We start from the raw sequence: 16,668 nt of genomic DNA on the forward strand, positions 1-16,668 counted from the left end.
GACAGCAAGGAGATCAAGCCAGTTGGTCCTAAAGGAAATCAGTCCTGAGTATTCATTGGAAGGACTGGTGCTGAAGCTGAAACTCCAGTACTTTGGCCACCTGATGCAAAGAACTGACTCCTTGAAAAGACCCTGATGCTGGGCAAGATTGAAGGCGGGAGGAGAAGGGGATGACAGAGGATGAGATCGTTGGACGGCATCACCAACTCAATGGACATGAGTTGCAGCAAGGTCCAGGAGACAGTGGAGCACACAGGAGGCTGGCGGGCTGCGTCCACCGGGTCACAAGGAGTTGAGCAGGACGGAGCAACTGAACACCACCACCGCCTCAAGCGCGATGTTCCAGCGGGCTGATGCCGTGCCCTGTTAGTGCATGCTCACACGGCTCAGGGGTCATGCAGGCCCCTGAAATGAAGCTCTCACTGGGCAGGCCCTTCCCCCGACAACCCACATCTGTGACCCGTCAGCCCCCGTCCGGCTGGCAGGGAGCCCCCGCTTCCCCTCCCCCGCATGCTGTGGGAGACTCGAGCAGGCCAGAGCAGGACACATGGGCTCCCGGAACTCGTGAGCAACGAGGCACAGACATGGCCGAGAAGGGGACGCAGAGGGACAAAGGGGAGTGCCCTGAAAGCTGCCTTGTCAGGGGAGATGGATGCAGCTTAAAGAGGGGAGTCTCAGTTGAGCTGTGACTTAGGGCACGTGGGGGACTTGTTCACAGGGAGATGAGAAGGAAAGCGAAAACTCTCCAGCCCAATCCCCAAAAGGCAGCAGGAAACAGCCGTAATAGGTTCCCTGTGAAGCTGGGACAGCATGAGTTGGAAGGGACGGGAACGGAAGTTAGACACACAGAGGGTTTCGAGATTTGACTTAGAAACAGTCCCTTGCACCCCCAGGCGCTCTAAAGACCAAATAAGAGCAAGCAAATCTTAGAGCGTCTTCAGTGATCCCGGGCTGTGAGCGCCAACACTGTGACTCTGAAACACACACACAGTAAATAAGAAGTAGGCAACACATATCGCCAGGAACCAAGCTTTTTGCTGTTATTGCTGAAACAATATAAAATCTAACAATCTAAGGAAAAACTCTGTAAGCCTTCAACTAAACGAAAAATACCAATATAACCTCAGCACACTCTTCAAAAGGATAAAGTCTTTCCTCGAAACATCTAGAAACAACAATGGACCCAGGAGCTATGAGCACCCCCAGCGCCCAGCTTGTGGTTTTTAAGTGCGTTTCCTGCTAAGAGGCTACCAAGGGTCCACGGAATACAGGTAATTCCAGATATGGGGCAGGAAATACAGAAGATACGCCTGAAGCACCTGTCTTTCCTAGGGTCACGTAAAAAGGACTCAAGAGCACACTGACATGGGCTCGAACAAGCCAAAAATGAGGCAATTTGATCATCAGAAAGAGTAACTGTGTGGAATTGGGGCTCATCACCCACAGGTTCAAAGGGAAACTAAAGTTAAAAATCTTCTTTGTCATCTCTGGAGGATATTTGGAAACTAATTATTATTCTGAAAACTGGTAAATATGAAGGAAAAAAATCAGACATCTAAGGAACTCTGCCCTAGAATAATCATAAATCAAAGACAGAAAAATCTTCTTTTGGGAAAAAAAAAAATCCAGCAAATGAAAAGGACAGAATCAGAACTTTGCCGTTTTGCTTCCTGGTCACATGATGGATCTGGGCAAAGATCACCGCTGCTCCTGAACCCAGAAGGCCACTGGCAGTGGAGGACAGAATGGACCAGGCTGACCATCCGAGTCCTCTTGGTCAAAACACCGGCTGGCCAGACATGAAGAAGATGAAAGAACGTGGTGGACTCAGCAAAGCACACGATGCGGGAAACTCTGCAGGACCAGAGAGCTGATTTCCTCACTAAATACACTCCAAGAAAAAGATGGAAAAGGCAGGGGAGAATCCATAAGTTGAGGGATTTAAGGACCCCTCAACCAAACGCAGCATGGGAATCTGGTCCCTGAGTCGCACGAGCGAGCCGTGGAAAAAGCACTTACGAGTCGATGCGGGGAAAGGTGATGATGCTGACGGATTAAACGACTGATGCTTGAGACTCACTTTAAAAGAGTTACTGCACCACCTCACACGGTCAGAATGGCCACCATTCAAGAGTCTCCAAGAGTCAAACGCTGGAGAGGGGGTGGAGAAAGGGGGACCCCCCCGTACACTGTTGGTGGGAATGTAAACCGGGGCAGCCACTATGGAGACAGTGTGGTTCCTCAAAAATTAAAACCACAGCTGCCACGTGACCGAGCAGCCTCACTGCTGGGCGTATATCCCGAGAAAAGCATGGTCCAACAAGATGCACACAGCCGGTGTCCATGACAGCGCCCGTTACAGGGTCCAAGACGGGGAGGCGGCCGGCATGGCCGCCGGCAGAGCAACGGTGAAGCCAGGGCGCACCTACTCAGCGGAGCACAGCCAGAGAAAGCGCTCAGTGACGCCATCTGCAGCCACGGGGGTGGGCCTGGAGATTACTACGCTAAGCCAGCCAGAGAAAGGCAAACACCGCACGATGTCGCTCGTATGTGGACCCTACGGGGTGGCACGAATGACCCTAACAACGAAGCGGAAACAGGCTCACAGACACAGAGACCAGACCTGTGGGCGCCCCGGGGCGGGCAGGGGCGGGACCAGCAGGCGCGAAGTCCTGCTACGGGCCGGGAGACTACAAGGACGTGCACAGCGCGGGGACTGTGTCCAGTCTCCGGGGATAAACCGCAGAGGAGATGGACGCTTTAAAGAATGCATATGCGTGCATGACTGAGTCACTTCACCGTATAGCAGAGATTGGCACAGCATTGCAAATCAACGACCCTTTAATTAAAATAATAAAATTAAAGTTGTTATTGCAAAATGGAGGAGGACAGGTAAATAAAAATGGACCATTAATAATTCATGAAGCCAGTCATTGTTTATTCTCTGTTCTTTTATACATGTTCAAACTCTCCCCAGATAGAAGTTTCTAAAACATCTGAAGGTGTTCTAGTCACAGCTCACTGCATGCACTCAGGAAGAACTATTCACACAGCCTATAAAAGATGGCACGTTTCTGGAAATCCGCTTTGGGTAACTTAAGAAACAACTTTAGGGCAAAGATGAAGTCAGCGGTACATGTGAAAAGTTTGAAAAAAAATTGTTTTCATAAAATGAGAGAGTAGGAAAATAGAAGCGTTTTAAATTAATATATTGTACAATGTGTAATTTTAAATGTGCAACTGCAGTCATAAATAGTATAATTAGGCCACTGATTTTTTATTCTATGATTCCTGCCTGAAAGTTTGCATATTCAAAGTAGCAAAAATGAAGCTTCTTACTTTTATCCTTTCATTAGGAAAAGAGGAGATTGCCTAATATGTAGGTTGTCCAGATCCCGTGGAGAAGGAAACGGCAATCCCCTCCGGCATTCTTGCCTGGGAAATTCCACGGACAGAGTAGCCTGGGAGGCTGGGTTTGCAAAGAGTAAAAAAACAAAATCTGTAAAGCAATTATCCTTCAATAAAAAAAGACAAAGAAAAAAAAGAATTGGACACGACTTAGCAACTAAAACAACAACAACAACAAAAAAAAGTAAATAAAATTAATGCCAATTGGTGAATTAGAAGCAAAATTTACCCCATAAAGTTCAACAATACACTTCCTAGTTTGCTCCTTGTAAAATATAAGTGTCCAGATTTGCAAGTTCAATAATATAAGAAGTGCTGGTACCAAATATCGGCATTCGATAGCATTTATTCAACACTCGGTCAGAAGAGATGTGACCCATGCCTGGTGACCACGAGTGTCCGTGGAGGTGGGCAGGGCACCAGGACTCTCCCCCCAACCCCGGAATCCTGCTGAGAGGCAAGGCTGCACCCCACCACCTCTGACTTCATCTCATGGAAGTTAAAAGCAGAGGGGAACCTTGGCAATCGTCTACCTCCTCATGGGTCAGAAGGAAGTCTCAATCTGGCACCTCAAGTTAGTGGCAGGACCAGGATGATGTGGGGGTCCCTCGACTCAGATGGAGCTGATCTGAAGCTGGGGCAGACCCCCGAGCACGGGCACCCCGAGGTTGTTAGAAGGTCGGTCCTACTGCGTCTGTTAGCAAAACAGCTGTTTCCTTGAGCCGCCCAAGAGCTCGTGCCCATCCCAGCTGCCTCGTCTTCTGCCCCTAGAACCTTCCAGACATTGTCATGTCCCAAACCTACAGGCCTGTCCATCAGAATGGCTGAGGTTCCAAGGACCGACAGCACCCAGTGCCAGGCAGGGCACAGGATGAGTGGGGCTCTCCCCAAGTGTTGGTCAGAGTGTAAGCGGCACAACCACCCAAACAGGTAAGACTCTCCCTGCAGTGCAGGAGACCCGGGTTCTATCCCCGGGGCGGGACGATCCCCCAGGAGGAGGAAATGGCAACCCGCTCCAGGATTCTTGCCTGGAGAATCCCGTGGACAGCGGAGCCTGACGGGCTACACAGTCCATGGGGCCCCAAAGAGTCGGACACGATTGAGTGACTGACGCTTTCACCTTTCGCTTGGAAAAAGTGTCTGACGGCTCTGAGACAGAGTGGAATCTGGGACACTTCGCTGCAGCGCTTGCACCCGGACAGAGGTCTCTCCCAGCAGCAAAATACAAAGAAAGCACACGGGGCTGAAGACAGCTGCATGCAGATGCAGTTAGGGCAAGTTCCAGGGAAGAGACACCAACAAGTCCCCACTGTCGCTCCTGAAGAGCCAAAAGCAAAAGCAGGATGCTGGGGGCTTCCCTGAAGCTCAGTGGTAAAGAGCCCGCCCGCCGGTGCAGGGGACGCAGGTTCGATCCCTGGTCCGGGAAGATCCCATGTGCCGCAGAGCAGCTGAGCCCGTGCACCACGAAACAGACGCCACCGCGGCAAGAAGCCGGCACGCCACACCGAGCGCAGCCCCGTGGGCCGTGACCAAGAAAGCCCACGCGGCAGTGAAGACCCAGCACAGCCTAAGGCGAGTGACAAAATAAAGGAGTGAGTAAAGTCATTTAAAGCACAGGCTATCAGGAGCAAGAGCAGGGCAGGCCCTGCTGCACCCCCTGCCCACAAAACCACCGGAGTGGCGGGCAGACAAGCGAAGCCGCCCCTCCGCCTGGCCCCTGGGCATGCCCCTATCCTCAGCCCAGGTGAGGAACAAGCTTGCCCCTGTCTCCGGAAGCTGGCAGGAAGGGGGCCTGTTGTTTGTTCGCACTCCCGCCGGTGCCGTAGGGGCCCCAGTGAAGCCTCTCCTGGATTTCTTGTCTGGCCTCTAGTCAATTTCTACTGACGGGGGAAGGCCAAGAACCCTGGTCCGTATCAGATCCTTCCAAAATGAAACATGCACTTCGCCTACGACCTGTAAATATCATGCCCGAGTCTTTGCTCAAGAGAAATGAAAACATGTCCACACAATGACTTGTGCAAGAAAGTTCACAGCAGCTCCATCCTTACTCGCCCCAAACTGGAAACACCCACGTGTCTCTAAGCCAGCGACTGGGTACACACACCTGGGCTGCCCCTTGTGCAAGGTGGTACCGCGTGGCAACAACCAGGAACGGACTACCAACACGCACAAGGGTGTGGGTGAGTCATGCGCGATGGTCAGAGAACCAAGCCTTGAACAAAAACGCACTGTGAGTCCATCTACAAGCTGTTCTAGGACAGGCAAAATAAACCACGGTGGGGAAATCAGAGACTGCTTGCCTCCGGACTGTGAGGAGACGGCAAGGAATCTCTGGGGTGATGGTATCTTTTTCTCTACAGAGGTGTCAGTTCAGTGCAGTTCAGTCGCTCAGTCCTGTCCGACTGTGACCCCATGGACTGCAGCAAGCCAGGCCTCTCTGTCCATCCCCAACTCCCGGAGTTCACTGAGACTCATGTCCATCGAGTCAGTGATGCCATCCAACCATCTCATCCTCTGTCGTCCCCTTCTCCTCCTGCCTTCAATCTTTCCCAGCATCAGGGTCTTTTCCAATGAGTCAGTTCTTCCCATCAGGTGGCCAAAGGATTGGAGTTTCAGCTTCAGCATCAGTCCTTCCAATGAATATTCAGGACTGATTTTCTTTAGGATGGACTGGTTGGATCTCCTTGCTGTCCAAGGGACTCTCAAGAGTCTTCTCCAACAGCACAGCTCAAAAGCATCAATTCTTTGGCCCTCAGCTTTCTTTATAGTCCACCTCTCACATCCATACATGACTGCTGGAAAATCCAGAGCCTTGGCTAGACAGACCTTTATTGGCAAAGTAACATCTCTGCTTTTTAATATGCTGTCTGGGTTGGTCAAAACCACAGAGGTATAATTGACATAAAACATCGTATTAGTCTCAGGTGTACGCCGTGACGACCGGATCATTGTATATACTGTGAAATGATCACCATAATAAGACTGGTTAATACGTGTCATCGTCCAGCTACAGAAGTTTCTTCTTGTGATGAGAACTTTCAAGATCTGCTCTCAACAGCTTTCAGACACACAGTGCAGGGACTTGCCTGGTGGTCCAGTGGTTAAGCACCTGCCTTGCAATGCAGGGGACACGGGTTCCATCCCCGATCGGAGAACTAAGAACCCATGTGCCACGGAGCAAGTAAGCCCTTGCATGCCAGCTAGAGAGTCTGTGGACCACAGCGGTCCCACACGGTGCAACAAAGATCCTCAGTGCTGCAGCTAAGAGCTGATACAGCCAAATACATAGGTAAATATTTGAAACAGAGGTACACACAATTCGGAATCATTAACTACTGCCACCAGCTGTACCTTCCATTCCAAAGACCTGTTTGTTTTGTACCTGAGAGGCTGTGCCTCTTGACTCTCTAGCTGAGGGGATCTTGAAAAGGGCCTGGGTTACACGGCTCTGCGCACTTGTCAGAAATGACACATGAGCTTGAAATTGGGACGTGTCATTACAAGTAAGTGTTGTTGTTGATGTTTAGTTGCTAAGTTGTGTCTGAGTCTTTGCAGCCCCACGGATTGTAACCCATCAGGTTCTTCTGTCCGTGGGATTTTCCAAGCAGGAATACTAGTGCAGGTTGCCATTTCCTTCTCCAGGGGATCTTCCCCAACCAGGGATCAAACCTGGGTCTCCTGCACGGCAGGCGGATTCTCGACTTCTGAGCCCACCAGGAAAGCCCAAGTGAATGTCACCTCCAGAGAAAAAAGTGAGTGAACGAGGAGCTCTGCTTGACAATATTCACGCTGAAGCATTTAGCGGTGAAGCCCGGACGTCTGTGACCCACTTTGAGAGACATCCTTATAAACTGGACTGGGTTACAGGAATAGACAGACAGATGTGTGAGAAGCAAGCATCCAGCAATAGTACAGAATCCAGGTGGCAGGTAAATAGGAGTTGCTGTAACATCCATCTCTTTTGTAAGCCTCTTCGTAACGACACACTGAGGGAAGATCTGCCGATAAAACCCGCCGAGGTGAGGGCAGGCGCTCCCAGGAACTCACCCTGGGCCCTGCTGCCCCAGTTCCTGGCCGGGTGTTAATGGCTTGGGCCCTCTCACCTGCACCCAGTCTGACATGCTTCCCTCCCCTTGGGTCACGCTGCCCCCGTGCAGACTGGGGCATCTCTCCCTGAAGCCACCTGCCCAGGTCAAGGTGCCTGGCAGCCCTTGGTGACACCTACATCTTACTAAGCCCTCTCTCCTGTGAAGACACCTCTCTCTGGGAACATCTGTTTATTCAAGTCACAGCAAAGTCGAGATGTACATTAACAGACATCGCTGATACTGGGTGCCGGACAGTGGGGTGTGGAGGGCATTAAGAAAGGGTCCTTAGAGATGCCTTAGGGACCGGATGGGAGGTTCTGGAGGTGGGGGAGGGTTGGGGAGGGGTAAGATGGAGAACAGAGTTTGGATCCTGCTCTCATCTCTTACAGCTGCTAAGAGGTTTGAGTTCTGTTCTCAAAGCTACAGAGCTCTCTAAACCCTCCTGAAAAGCTGGGTATAAGTCCTACCACACTTCAAACATTTTACCAAAATGCCCAAAGATTTTGAAATTTAAAAAACGATGCTTGAGACATCTAAAACAGGCAAAGCAACAGTCAGAAAGTAGATGAGAAAGTGCCAAGAGCTGGGGTGGGCAGGGGAAGCGATGGCCAACGGGTACGAGGTTTCTTACAAGGTGATACAAATGTTCTGAAATACATAGCTGAGGCGACGACTGCACAGGTGTGCAAATACACCAACCACTGGACTGCATCCTTTATACAGGTGGACTACAGGGCATGCAAATTGCATCTCCAGAAGGCTATTACTAACAAACACCTCCAGTATAAACTTTGGTCAATTTATGAAGTAAAAGATAGGGAAAGATAGATCCAACTGAATGCAGAGTTCCAGAGACTGGCAAGGAGAGATAAGAAAGCCTTCTTAAATGAACGATGCAAAGAAGGAGAGGAAAACAGCAGACAGGGAAGACTAGAGATCCTGTCAAGAAAACTGGAGTTATCACAGGAACCTTTGTGCAAGGATGGCGGTGACAAAGGACAGGAACAGCGTGGACCTAACAGAAGAAATGGCAAGAATGCACGGAGCAACTGTACGAGAAAGACCCAACGACCCGAACAACCACGGCGGTGTGGCCACTCACCCACAGCCAGGCTTCCTGGAGCGTGACGTCAAGGGCGTTAGGAAGTGTTACTACGAGCAAAGCTAGAGGAGGTGATGGAAGTCTAGCTGAGCTATTTAAAATCCTAAAAGATGAGGCTGTTAAAGTGCTGCACTCAACGTGGCAGCTAATTTGGAAAACTCAGTGGCAGCCACAGGACTGGGAATCAGTTTTCATTCTCAGTCCCAAAGAAGGGCAACGCCAAAGAACGCTCAAACTACCGCACAATTGTGTTCATTTCACATGCTAGCAAGGCAATGCTCAAAATCCTTCAAACCAGCGTTCAGTATACATGAACCAAGAACTTCCAGATGTACAAGCTGGGTTTAGAAAAGGCTGAGGAACCAGAGATCAAATTGCCAGCACCTATCGGATCATAGAGAAATCAAGGGAATTCCATAAAAACATCTACTTCTGCTTCACTGACTACGCTAACGCCTTTCACTGTGTGGATCACTGTCACAAACTGGGAAATTCTTAAAGAGCTGGGAATACCAGACCACCTGACCTGCCTCCTGAGAAACGTGTATTCAGGTCAAGAAGCAACAGTTAGAACCAGACATGGAACAACTAACTGGTTCAAAACTGTGAAAGGAGTACGTCAAGGCTGTATATTGTCACCTTGCTTATTTAACTTATATGCAGAGTACATCACATGAAATGCCGGGCTGGATGAATCACAGGCTGGAATCAAGATTGTGGGAGAAAGAGCAAGAACCTCAGATATGAAGATGACACCACTCTAATGGCAGGAAGCGCAGAGGAACTAAAGAGCCTCTTGATGAGTGTGAGAGAGGAGAGTGAAAAGCTGGCTCAAACCTCAACATTCAGAAAACTAAGGTCATGGCATCTGGTCCCATCACTTCATGGCAAATAAAAGGGGAAAAGGTGGAAACAGTGACAGATTTTATTTTCTTGGGCTCCAAAATGACTATGAATGGTGACTGCAGCAGTGAAAATAAAAGACATTTGCTCCCTGGAAGGAAAGATATGACCAACCGAGACAGCATATGAAAAAGCAGAGACATCACTTTGCTGACAAAGGCCCTTATAGTCACAGCCTTGGTTTTTCCAGTGGTCATGTACAGTTGTGAGATCTGGATCTTAAATATGGCTGAACACTGAAGAACTGATGCTTTTGAACTGTGGTGTTGGAGAAGACTCTTGAGAGACCCTTGGACTGCAAGGAGATCCAACCAGCCCATCCTAAAGGAGATCAGTCCTGAATGTTCACTGGAAAGTCTGATGCTGAAGCTCCAATAGTTTGGCCACCTGATGCGAAGAGCCGACTCATTGGAAAAGACCCTGATGCTGGGAAAGATTGGAGGCAGGAGAAGGGGTTGACAGAGGATGAGATGCTTGGATAGCATTCCTGGCTCCATGCGCTTGAGTGTGAGCAGACTCTGGGAGACGGTGGAGGACAGAGGGGCCTGGTGTGCTGCAGTCCACGGGGTCTCCAGGAGCCGGACACGGCTTAGTGAGTGAACAGCAACAGTGGGGAAGTGCAATACAGTGCTTCAAAAATTTACCTGGGAGATCTTTTGGAGATGAAAATTATTTTATATTGAAAATCATTTTTTACTTTTTTAAACATTTAAGATTTGCAAATGTATGCTATACTTGCTTTAAAGGGAGGCATGCTAATTGCAAACCCCACCTCATTCAGACAGTTCCCAGCAGCGGAGGGTTTGGGTCAGGAGATGGTGTGGTCAGAGCCAGAAAGCAACTGGGGGCAACATGTGTGCCAGTAGTGAGTGTGAGACTCCAATCAAGACCCCTCGCCCTCCAGTGGTCTTTATTTCATCAGTGAGCAGGCACACAAATGTATGCAGCTGTGACTCAGAGCTAAATCAATTCAGTCTCAACGTAATGATGGAACAGTCTGACACAGAACCACAGCCTAACACAGCTGGGGAGCTCTTGGTCCAAAGCCCCCTCACTTCATTGCGAAAGCTGACAAAACCAAACTGTGCTGAGTGAGTTGGCGTCACACAGCTATTACGAGTAGAAAGCAAGGCTGAGACTACGAACCAAGCTAGAGGAAGTTAGGGAATTCCAGCTGAGCTGTTTCAAATCCTGAAAGATGATGCTGTGAAAGTGCTGCACTCAACGTGCCAGCAAATTTGGAAAACTCGGCAGCGGCCACAGGACTGGAAGAGGTCAGTTTTCATTCCAGTCCCAAAGAAGGGCAACGCCAAAGAATGCTCAAACGACCGCACAGTTGTGCTCATTTTACAAGCCAACAAGGTTATGCTCAAAAGCCTTCAAGCTAGGCTTCAGCATTCAGGAACCGAGAACAACAAAGGTTGAGACTCAGAGCTCCGTTCTACACATACACTCAACTGTCATACACCCTTCACCACTGTCTCTCTTTTTTCTTAATCCATAGTATTTTACTTTTCTTGAGAGAAGGTATAAATAAGAATTAAAGTTACAATGTTAAACATTTCTATTATTTTAAAGTTTTGTAGGAAAAATGTTTGAGGAAAAATAACTCAAAGTGGTTAAAACTCAAGGTCTATGGGACGATTCTGTCATGCCCATTTCACGTGGGTCTCTGCGGACAGAACTTCCTAGGGGTTTACGGGGTTTGCAAATATGACCTATTTCATTAACGAGTATCAAAATATCCTTCCAAAGAGCAAGTTCCACCAAACGAGAAGAAAACCCTGTAAAACAGGGTGGTGTCTCTGAACGCCCAGCCGTAGAGTGGACATTCTAAGCTCTGCTTCAAAGACCGAGTCTGTGTTGCCTCACACCCCTACAGCCACAAGAGGGTACCTGCCCTGGCGAAGATCTCGGGCTGTTTGCTGAACCCACAAAGCAATCCGCTCCAGATGTCTTGATGTTAATCCCACAGGGAACTGTGTGGCTTCATGCGAGTCTGTCCTTTCTGGTCTTTCAACTTAATCCTTTTTTCTCTCCGTGTGGGATGGAGGCGTTTGCCCAGACAGTGGGGTCCCAGCTGGGTCTTTCCAGTGGGAGGTGCTCACGGACCCACAAACTAAAGGTGCCCCCAGACTGCATGCGGATGGAGGGGTGGGGATGGGGGCAGCATCTCCATTTACCCCCTGGTGTCTGGGCAGCAAGAGCTCACCCCTTATGACCCTCCTAAGGCACTCTCCCTGCCTTAGTTGAAAACTGGTTTCCTTTCTTAAAATCCCTCTCTTAAAATATACAGATCACCTTTTTCCTTGAGAGCTGACTGATTCTGCCATCTTACTTGAATATGTAATGTTTCCCTGCCTTCTCAAATGAACTCAATGACATGTGTACCCTTGACTTATGTCCAAAGTTCATCACGGTGCTGTAACGGTGAGGTCCTTGGGGCCCGTTTTAAAGGGCACATGCCCCTGCCAGCCCTGCTTCACAGGATCACTTTGTAATGATGGAAGGAGGGAAAAAAATTGTTTATGAGCTGTAAACGGGGCTTTCCTTATGGCTTACATGGTAAAGAAGCCGCCTGCAATGAAGGAGACCCGGGTGTGATCCCCCCTGGAGACCCCCTGGAGAAGGCATGGCACCCACTCCAGTATTCTTGCCTGGAGAATCCCATGGACAGGGGGGCCTGGCAGGTTACAGTCCATGGGTCACAGAGCTGGGCTAACGCTTGTAGTTTCGTGAGCTGTCGTGTGGCGTTAGAAAACACTAGAGGTCTGCCCCCCGCAGAGGGCAACTGCCAGGAAGGGAGGCCACCGTGGAGGCAGAGGGATGGAGGAGCCCGGGCAGAGGGTGAAGCTGACGCTCACAAGGAGCCCTGAGAGATCGTTGCTGGCCTCCCCAGGGGCAGGGAGCTGGGGCCCCTCGTGGGTGTGCAGCTGCCTCCAGGTGGGGTGGAGCCTGCCCTGCTCTGCAGGCACAGCTCCTGGCAGGAAGGGCGGGCAGGCCCCAGCAGAGGTCCCTGGCAGAGAGACAGAGCAGAGCCCTGGGAGACGCAGGAAGGACGGGGATCAGCCAAGGGCAGGGCTGCCAGGGACACAGCCTTCCTGCCCCGGTGCCTGGGGGCTGCGGGGGTCTGCAGCCAGCACAGGGAGCGGAAGCCTGCAGGGGGCCTCCTCGCTCACACGGAACGGCCACGGGGGCCGGGGTGGGGGGCGACACTGGGGGCAGAGGCCGCAGCAGAGGACCCGGCGCTGAGCAGGACTGTGCTTCCTTAATAAAGGCATGTGGTGCCCAAGAGTGAGACCAGCAGCAAGTCTGGCCTTCCCCGTGGCTCAGTGGCAAAGAACCTGCCGGCCAACGCAGGAGACCCCGCTTCGATCCCTGGGTCGGGAAGAGCCCCTGGAGAAGGGAATGGCACCCACTCCAGTATTCTCACCTGGAGAGTCCCATGGCGGGTCACAGTCCGCGGGGCCCCAGAGAGCTGGACACGACCGAGTGACAAAATGACCGCGGACGCCGCCACCGAGCACCGCGAAGGCCGGGAGGAATCGGAAGCAGGTGAGTGACCCCATCACGGCGTCCGGTCCCATCATGTCATGGGAAACAGATGGGGAGACAGTGGGAACAGTGTCAGGCTTTATTTCTGGGGCTCCAAAATCACTGCAGATGGTGACTGCAGCCATGAAATTCAAAGACGCTTACTCCTTGGAAGGAAAGTTATGACCAACCTAGATAGTATATTCAAAAGCAGAGACATTGCTTTGCCAACAAAGGTCTGTCTAGTCAAGGCTATGGTTTTTCCTGTGGTCATGTATGGATGTGAGCTTTGGACTGTGAAGAAGGCTGAGTGCCGAAGAATTGATGCTTTTGAACTGTGGTGTTGGAGAAGACTCTTGAGAGTCCCTTGGACTGCAAGGAGATCCAACCAGCCCATTCTGAAGATCAGCCCTGGGATTTCTTTGGAAGGAATGATGTTAAAGCTGAAACTCCAGTACTTTGGCCACCTCATGCGAAGAGTTGACTCATTGGAAAAGACTCTGATGCTGGGAGGGGTTGGGGGCAGGAGGAGAAGGGGACAACCAAGGATGAGATGGCTGGATGGCATCACTGACTTGATGGATGTGAGTCTGAGGGAACTCCGGGAGTTGGTGGTGGACAGGGAGGCCTGGCGTGCTGCGATTCACGGGGTCGCAAAGAGTCGGACACGACTGAGCGACTGAACTGAAGCGATCCCAAAAGCACCAGAGATGATTCAGCACTCCAAAGGAAAAATAAACACCTTAAACTTAATTTAGTTTCTTTTAAACTAAGTATTTTAATGCAAAATTAATGTATTAATTAATTAATTAAAATAAGTTATGCCTTTATTCAGCTGTGCGGGCTCTTGGCTGTCGCATGTGGGATCTAGCTCCCTGACCAGGGATCGAACCTGGGCCCCATTGCCTTGGGAGCGTGAGTTTTAGCCTCTGGACCACCAAGTGGTCCAATGAAGTCGCTCAGTTGTGTCTGGCTTTGCGACCCCATGGACTGTAGCCCACCAGGCTCCTCCATCCATGGGAATCTCCAGCCAAGAACACTGGAGTGGGTTGCCACTTCCTTCTCCAGAGGATCTTCCAGACCCACGGATGGAACCCAGGTCTCCTGCATTGGAGGCAGATGCTTTACCATCTGAGCCACCAGGGGACCACCAAGGAAGTCCTTATATTAATTTTTAAATTAATTTTAACTTTTAATTTAGTTTTAATTGTTTATTGAAAAAATCTGTACGAGCACAATTCACAAATCCAAGGAAGACAGAGACACCGTATTCAGAAGCCTCACTCCCACTTTGCCCCTCAGCTTCATTCCTCCCCGCCCACCAGGTGACCACGCTAGTTAGTTTCTTGTGAAACCGCAAGCAGCTATGAAGAAATCTCCGTATTCCCCTCCCTGGCTCGCACGAGCGTGGCGGGCTGTGTGTGAGCTCACCTGGCCTGCTGCAACGGCACACCGCACGCTGGGCGGTCCTGGAGGCTGCAGGTTCGGCATCGGGGTACTAGCAGAATCGGCTCCCTCTGAGGCCGGGCTGCACTCCACTCCAGGAGCCGCCCCTCGGCCGGCAGACAGCCCAGCCGCCCGGCCCACCTGGCCGCGTCCACGTGTCCGCCCTCTCTAAGGGCGCCAGTCATCCTGGGTCAGGGCCCCCGAATGACCTCATTGTCGCCTGGCTACCTCTTTTTAAATTGCTTATTACTCTACTTTGGGCCATGTCAACATGCAAATTTAGGCAGACAAAATTTAACCTGTAACACTGTAATACTGTTCTGCTTTCTCTTTTTTTTTTCCACTTAGTCACATGACTCTGGAGATCTTCATATATCAATACAGAGAGAATTTTCTTGTTAGACATCATTTTTTCGTAGATACCAAACTGCCATATAAACATGAGGCTGTTTATGGACTATATCTATTTCTGGTGAAAGAGTGCCTATTTTTCTTTCAGTAATACACAGTTTTAATTTCTCTACTGAAATTAATTAATATTATTAATTAAATTAATACAAATGTTCTCTGTTGAAAAATTAACGTTTCAATATTTGATCGGTCGAGTCAGCTCTCTGCACCACAGCCTTTTCCAAGTTGTATTGTCCATTTCTGTATTTCTTTAAAAAGTTATTATTTTATTTAAATTAGAAGCAAAAAACTAAAAATTAAATAAGAAATATGGAAAATCTTATAAAAGGAAGTCTAAATAAACTGCCCAAAATGCTACCAAGCAGGAAAGAAAATAGTGTTAAATATGGGATGAATATCATTTCAAACATATGTCTACAGCTGTATGTATACAAATCAAAGGATTTTGTTGAAATTTCAACCATGAGAGAAGAATGAAAACTTGTGTGAAACTGAAAAAATCGCTGAACTTCAGAAAAAAGGGAGTTTTAAAAATAAGATGTCCCTAAAATATTTCTCTGAGGTTATAAAACAATTAGAAACTTGAATATATGATATGCTTGTGTCTACATGTCTCCATTTCAGAAGAAAGCTGTGGGCTCCTCGCTGTGCAGGAGGAGATTTGCATTCTCAGACCTCTTTCTCCACTAGCACTTTCTTACTTATATTTTAATTTTTATTTGGTCAAGTGTTGTAACACTTTATTTAGTTCAATAAGCATTTCTCCAGTTGTGTAGTTTTAATCTGTGTTTACATGAATTTAGCACATAACACTGGCCTTTTTTTTTTAAACTGCATAAAAACTTTTAGACAGTTTTCATCTCGTCATTGGCTCTATTTCTTGTCATTCTTTTTGTGGTTTTCTGCGAGACGTGCCACACACAATATTCCTTGCGTCCTTTCGTGATGCTGTGTGGCTTTCTGTTTCCTTTCTTGGCTGGTGACAGGCATCCAGGCTCCCACTTCCTTCCCCCCAGACATTACTAATATTGTCCCCTCCCCACCATGTTCGGTGGTGGTGGTTTAGTTGCTAAGTTGTGTCCACTTTTCCAACCCGTGGACAAGTAGCCGGCCAGGCTCCTCTGTCCATGGGATTCTCCAGGCAAGAAGGCTGGAGTGGGTTGCCATTCCCTTCTCCAGGGGATCTTCGCAACCCAGGAATTGAACCCAGGTGTCCTGCATTGCAGGCAGACGCTTTACCAGCTGAGCTTCGAGGGAAGCCCCGCCCCCCCAACACACACACCATGTTCACGGGTCACGAATGCTGCTGACGTCCTCCCTGATAAATGACTTGTTTATCCACCTAGATGCTGGAAGGATTACGTGTTCAGTCTTAAGTTTCAATAATTTCACAAGGTCTAAGGTATTTAATCAAACGCACCACCTTTACTCAAATGCAACCCCCCCCCCCCGGTTCCGATAGGAAAATCCACACTGGAGAAAAGCCTTATGAGTGCAGTGAACGTGGGGAATCTCTTACTGCTGGCTCCGGCCTCCAGTATCAACAGTGTCCACAGTGGAGCAGGGCCTTAGGAGTGCAGTGAAGGCAGGAGACCTTTTATTAATAAACCCAGTCTTTTTGCTCATCAGAGAAGTCGCACTGGAGCAAGGCCTCTTGAGTGCAGTGAGTGTGCTGCTGCTGCTGCTGAGTCGCTTCAGTCGTGTCCGGCTCTGTGCAACCCCATCGACGGCAGCCCACCAGGCTCCCCCGTCCCTGGGATTCTCCAGGCAAGAACA

Source organism: Oryx dammah, unplaced genomic scaffold, assembly GCF_014754425.2.
Source record: "Oryx dammah isolate SB20612 unplaced genomic scaffold, SCBI_Odam_1.1 HiC_scaffold_9, whole genome shotgun sequence".
NCBI lineage: Eukaryota > Metazoa > Chordata > Mammalia > Artiodactyla > Bovidae > Oryx > Oryx dammah.